Here is a 7,379-nt window from a genome sequence, read left to right on the forward strand (position 1 = left end):
GTGCTAGACCCAACCAATATCAAAGTTGCTGTTTCTCAGATGCCATCTTTTGCCACTGGGCCTACCAGTGTGGTGGTCTCTCAGCCTGGCATGGTGTCTTTCAGCAGCCTATGGTCATTTTTTGATCCAGTATGCCCTCAGCATGGACTACCAGTCTCAAAGTGATTCCAGAGCGGTCTTCAGACTTCGAGAGCCTTGAAGTGAAGCCTAATGTGGTCAGGAGTCAAGGTCTAACGTGGCCTGGAAGTTAATTGCCAGCATGGACTGGATTGGAAGGACCGTTGTACTGAACTTCTTCTTTCTTTATTTTCTAATTTGTTTTTCCAAAGAAATTGCACTAAAGAATTTGTACCTAAGCATCTGCCGCTGTTAATGGCTACTTGTAATCTTTTCATTGTACTTACTTGAGTATATATAACAATAAAGCTAATTCAATTAATTCAATTCAATCCAATTTCTCGCCAATGTCACCTCCACCAATGTAGAAGCCAATACCAGCTACTGTGCTCGCCCCTCTGCCAGCTGCCTCTCAACACCGCTGCCAGATTTCCACTCTGGCCTCACCAACCTCCTTGTCATCCAAGAATTGTATGCACTTGAGATTCAGACCTCATTCTAATAATCTTCACTTGCCAGAGTCCCACTCCTCTGAATTGACTGTCTTGGAAAGTCTCTAAGTCTGTATGTAGCAATGAATAGCTGCCTTTTGATTTGTGTCTGGTTATTAAAACTGACGTTTTACTTCAAAGTTTCAGTCTGGACTCCTGTTCCCATGGCAGTCAGTCATGGCATGTCTCAGGTAAAATGACTACGAAGTCACTTACACATACCTCCTGAAAAACCATTCGAGGCCACATCCCCTTTTCTGAATAAACCAATTTTACCTTGAATGAAGAAAGACAGTTTGAAACTTCACCATTTTGGAAACTATTGTATTCATAACAATATAAAGACCAGGATCATAAATGCCTTTTACCACTTTCTCCAATTGCCCTACCAGCTTCAACAACCTGTGCACAAATTGTACCTGTGCCTGAAACCCCCCATTGATACCTCTTCTCATTCTTCCTAACAAAATATATCATTGTATTCAAAATTCATCTCTCACTTGCTCACCCATTCCACAATCTGTCCAAAGCCTATTGAATTATACCTCTATCCTCCTTGCTGTTCGTATGATTTACAAGTCTAAGAACATCTGCAAGTATTGAAATTATGCCCTGTACATTCTGATGGAAATCCTGAAAAATGTTTCCAACTGATAAAAATTTCTTTGCACTTTCTTATTCTGTGGATAATAAATTATTGGTAAACTATTAGCAAAATATATGAGCAAAGGGTTTACTGACTATTGTCGGGCTCCTGCACTAATTTGTTTTACAATGAGTAGAGTAGGCTCCATACCTGCATCAATCATGAACTTTCAGTGATTCCTTTGGTTGAAGAAGCCTCCACCAAAATGATATAATTTATATAATCTTTTGTGGTTCAACTAAGAGTAGCTGCTGGCACACGACTGGCAAATGAATGATTCTTCTCAATTACTCTTCTCCCTTTGCCAGATATTCCTTGTGGTTACTGAAAGCAGCACTTACACTGCTTCATCGGCACAACAAGTGGAGATTATTAGAATGAGGTCAGAATCTCAAGTGCATACAATTCTTGGGTGTTCAGTTGGATATGTACTGTCTGTGCAATGTCGGTAATATGCCCAAATATGTACCATATGTATCCAATTTTCCCTACAATGTATTTATAAGTGTAAGTGAATACATTGTAATTGGATTCAAGATATTTGCATTAACATTTGTTATTATTTCATGGTAAATTAAGTGTAGTTCATTGATCTAAATATAAAAACTAAACCTCTGTAGGTCATTCTCTAATTACTGTATAGTTGGGAAACGAATCCCATAACATCTCAGGTGTTTTCATTACTTTATTTATTTAACTGTGAAATTTTAATTAATTCTTTTTCTTTGATTTAATCTCAAGATGAAGGATTGCATTTGTGGTTTTAAGAAGCCTGTCAGGAAGTGAAAAGTGTTCTGCATGAGCTGATGCTAATTTCAAAATATTTTGGTCATTTCAGTTTTAATTCTAGTTTTAAATTTAGAAGAACACTGTGCACAAAGCTGCCTGCAAATTTCCCTGTGAGTCATTTGGACTCTTGACATGAGCAAGTAATGCTATTCCTTCATTGTCACTGGGCCGGTTCCCTAGTTAACAGCTTCATGCAAATACCTTAAAGACTGCTGTAATTCAAGGCAAAAGTCATCACATCTCCTTGGGGAGGCAGGATTCAGTGCCATTCAATTCCTTAAAACAAATAAGAAAATGACAATAATGATAATTCTGTTACAACGTTGTACCTCAAATTGTATTTAATATCTTTATCAACTCTGGCTTTATCACTGGGAAATCCTGACCACAGTACATTGTCAGTTCCTAATTAACATTGTTGGGGATCAGTATCCATGTAAAATAGGTTGGATGGCTCATTCAGCTATGCTACTCTCAATTATTTCAAGGCATGTCTTCACTTGTATTTAACTTAATGTTATCCCATAACATCTGAGTCAAGTAATTCACATTTTCTTAAATAATTGCAATTAGCTGAGGAGGCTATAATTTTACTCTATTTAAAATAGGTGGATGGATAGACATCAGGGCTAAATTTCTGTTTTGGAGGCAAGCAAACAAGATCAGAGGAGATGCAGTAAACTAGTCAAGAAGTGATTGCAACCTGACGACTCAAATAACATTAACCGGCAAATGTTTATTGCCATCAGGTACAGAAGTGCCACTGCGTCAACATTTTGGAATTCCCTCCCGAACAGCATGGACAGGACATGGACTGCAATAGCGCAAGAAGACAACTCACCACCACTTTATTAAGGAAAACTAGGGATGAGCAATAAATGCTGGGCCAGCCAGCAGTGCTGATGTCTCACAAGTGAATTTAAAAAAAAGTCAACATACTCCAATCCAGAAGATGATTCTGATCAAGTTGCTCAATAGATTCTAAACAATGAAATGTTGACAATGAGAGCCATATTTCTTCATCTAATAAAATGCGCCTTTGCCGAAGTGACTAATTTGTCCACTTCGGCAAAGGCGCATTTTATTAGATGAAGAAATATGGCTCTCATTGTCAACATTTCATTGTACAGAATGGAAACAGACCTTTCGATCCAACTTATCCATGCTGACCAGATATCCTAACCTAATCTAGTCCCATTTGCCAGCGTTTGACGAATAGCCCTCTAAACCCTTCCTATTCATGTCCCCATCCAGATGCCTTGTAAATGTTGTAATTGTACCAGCCTCCACCACTTCCTCTGGTAGCTTATTCCATACACACACCACCCTTTGCATGAAGAGGTTGTCCCTTTGGTCCCTTTTAAATCTTGCCCCTCTCACCTTAAACCTATGCCCTCGAGTTTTGGATTCCCCTACCCTGGGAAAAAGAGCTTGCCTATTCACCCTATCCTAGCCCCTCATGGTTTTATAAACCTCCATGAAGCCATCCCTCAGCTTCTGACTTTCAAGGGAAAATAGCCCCCGCCTCTTCAGCTTTCCCTATTGCTGAAACCTTCAAACCATGGCAACACACTTGTAAATCTTTTCTGCGCCCTTTCAAGTTTAACAACATCTTTCCTGGAGCAGGAAGACCAGACTTGAATGCAGTGTTCCACAGTGGCCTAACCAATGTCCCATACAGCTGCAACATGACATCCCAGCCCTGATACTCCTATATGCACTGACCAACAAAGGCGACACTGTGGCTCAGTGCATCACAGCAGCAGGGACCCAGATTTGATTCCACCCTGAAGAAACTGTCTGTGTGGAGTTTGCACATTCTCCTTGTGTCTGTGTCAGTTTACTTTGCGTGCTCCAGTTTCCTCCCACAGTCCAAAAAAGTGCATGTTCGGTTGATTGGCCATGCCAAATTACCTATAATGTCCTGGGATGTGCAGGCTAGGTGGATTAGCCATGCAAAATGTAAAGTTAGAGAGATATGGGCCAAGTGCTGGCAAATGGGACTAGATTAGTCCCATGGTCAGCATGGACGAGTTGGACCTAAGAGTCCGTTTCTGTGATGTACATCTCTATGACTCTCTGACTACTCTAAAGAGCATGGGTCTTTAGATCGTGGGTCTGGGTGGGATGCTCTTTGGAGAGTCAATGGGGACTTAGAGTCAGAGAGTCATAGAGATGTACATCACAGAAACAGACTCTTTGGTCCAACTCGTCCATGCCGACCAGACATCCCAACCTAAGCTAGTCCCATTTGCCAGCACTTGGCCATTACCCCTCTAAACCTTTCCTATTCATATACCCATCAGATGCCTTTTAAATGTTGCAATTGTACCAGCCTCCCCCACTTCCTCTGGTAGCTCATTCCATACATACACCACCCTCTACATGAAAATCCCTAGGACCTTACCATTAAGTGTATAACTCCTGCTAAGATTTGCTGTCCCAAAATGCAGCACCTCGCATTTATCTAAATTAAACTCCATCTGCCACTCCTCAGCCCATTGGCCCATCTGATCAAGATCCCATTGTAATCAGAGCTAACCTTCTTCGCTGTCCACTACACCTCCAATTTTGGTGTCATCTGCAAACTTACTAACTATACCTCCAATGTTCATATCCAAATCATGTATATAAATGACAAAAAGTAGTGGCCCCAGCACCATTCCTTGTGACACTCCACTGGTCACAGACCTCCAGTCTGAAAACAACACTCCACCACCACCCTCTGTCTTCTACCTTTCAGCCAGTTCTGTACCAAATGACTAGTTCCCCCTGTATTCCATGTGATCTAACCATACTCACCAGTCTCCCATGGGGAATCTGGTCAAATGCCTTACTGAAGTCTATATAGATCATGTCCACCGCTCTGTCTCATTAGTCCTCTTTGATTTCCCCAAGCACAAAGCCATGTTGACTATCCCTAATCAGTTCTTGCCTATCCAAATACGTGTAAGTCCTGTCTCTCATAAATCCCTCCATTAACTTGCCCACCACTGACTTCAGGCTCACCGGTCTATAAATAATGGTACCATGTTAGCCAACCTCCAGTCTTCTGGCACCTCACCTGTGACTATTGATGATACAAATATCTCAAGCAAGAGGCCCAGCAATCACCTCCTTAGCTTTCCATAGAGTTCTGGAGTACACCTGATCAGGTCATGGGGATTTATCCACCTTTATGCATTTCTAAATGTCCAGCACTTCCTCCTCTGTAATATGAATATTTTTCAAGATGTCACCATTTATTTCTGTACATTCTATACTTCCATGTCCTTCTCCACAGTAAACACTGATGCAAAATACTCATTTAGTATTCCCCCCATCTCCTGCGGCTCCACACAAAGGCTGCCTTGCTGATCTTTGAGAGGCCCTATTCGCTCCCTTGTTATCCTTTTGTCCTTAATGTATTTGTAAAAGCCTTTTGGATTCTCCTTAATTCTATTTGCCAAAGCTATCTCATGTCCCCTTTTTGCCCTCCAGATTTCCTTCTTACTATACACCTACTGCCTTTATACTCTTCTGAGGATTCACTCGATCTCTCCTGTCTATACACGACATATGCTTCCTTCTTTTTCTTAACCAAACCTTCAATTTCTTTAGGAATCCAGCATTCCCTACACCTACCAGCCTTTCCTTTCACCCTAACAGGAATATGCTGTCTCTGGACTCCTGTTATCTCATTTCTGAAGGCTTCCAGCATTTTCCAGCCACCCCTTTACCTGCGAACATCTGCCCCCAGTCAGTTTCTGGCCTAAAACCATCAAAATTAGCTTTCCTCCAATTTAGAACTTCAACTATTAGATCTTGTCTATTGTTTTCCATCACTATTTTAAAACGAATAGAATTTTGGTCGCTGGCCCCAAAGTGCTCCCCCACTAACACCTCAGTCACCTGCCCTGCTTTATTTTCCAAGTGTAGGTCAAATTTTGCACCTTCTCTAGTAGGTACATCCACCACTTGATGGGCCAAATGGCCTGTTTCCACACTGTAGGGATTCTATGATTCAAACTCATCACTACCTTGTCTACCCATGATACCACTGTGAAAGCCAAACTGACTGTAGGTTATTGCTAAGCATGTGCACCTTGATAATGCCCACATTCCACGAATGAACTAAAAAAAACCTGACTGAGCATCTTGAAAAGGAGGTTAGGAAGTTAATAAATATGTCATAGTTTGCACTCTAATTGTTTGTTGTCTTCTTATGAAATGTTATCACATGGATTTTGAACTGCTTTGCTCATGGACAGCTCTGTTGCGTTTATTCCCAGCTTGTTTCCAAATAATTCCCAAAACCTAGCATATTAAATATCTGCAGCCCATCATACCCTCCAAAGACATAGATCCTCAAAGTTTGTGAGAAGATTTGTAGCTCGGGTGCTCGTTGTTGTGGTTCTGTTCGCCGAGCTGGGAATTTGTGTTGCAGACGTTTCGTCCCATGTCTAGGTGACATCCTCAGTGCTTGGGAGCCTCCTGTGAAGTGCTTCTGTGATGTTTCATCCGACATTTATAGTGGTTTATCTCTGCCGCTTCCGGTTGTCAGTTCCAGCTGTCCGCTGCTGCCGCTTCCGGTTGTCAGTTCCAGCTGTCCGCTGCAGTGGCTGGTATATTGGGTCCAGGTCGACATGTTTGTTGATAGAATCTGTGGATGAGTGCCATGCCTCTAGGAATTCCCTGGCTGTTCTCTGTTTGGCTTGTCCTATAATAGTAGTGTTGTCCCAGTCGAACTCATGTTGTTTGTCATCCGCGTGTGTGACTACTAAGGATAGCTGGTCGTGTCGTCTCATGGCTAGTTGGTGTTCATGGATACGGATTGTTAGCTGTCTTCCTGTTTGTCCTATGTAGTGTTTTGTGCAGTCCTTGCATGGGATTTTGTACTCTACATTGGTTTTGCTCATGCTGGGTATCAGCTCCCTTGTCCTGGTGAGTTGTTGTCTGAGAGTGGCTGTTGGTTTGTGTGCTGTTATGAGTCCTGTGGTCATAGTAGTCTGGCTGTCAGTTCAGAAATGTTCTTGATGTATAGTAACGTGGCTAGTCCTTTGGGTTGTGGCATGTCCTGTACAGAGTGTCTGGATAAACAACACACTGAGGAACCTGCAAAAAAATGGACAGATAACCAGGTTTGACCTACAGAGAATGAAACCTGAAAGCAACACCACCCCCAGATTCTATGGACTACCTAAAGTGTACAAACCAGACATCCCACTCAGACCCATCGTATCGCTACCAGGGACACCATCACACAAACTGGCTAAAGAACTACAACAGAAACTGAAACACCTGATCAGCGGATCCAGACACTCTATACAGTCAACACAGGAATTCTTGGACATCAT

The sequence above is a fragment of the Chiloscyllium plagiosum genome, chromosome 6 (genome assembly GCF_004010195.1).
Source record: "Chiloscyllium plagiosum isolate BGI_BamShark_2017 chromosome 6, ASM401019v2, whole genome shotgun sequence".
NCBI classification, from domain to species: domain Eukaryota; kingdom Metazoa; phylum Chordata; class Chondrichthyes; order Orectolobiformes; family Hemiscylliidae; genus Chiloscyllium; species Chiloscyllium plagiosum.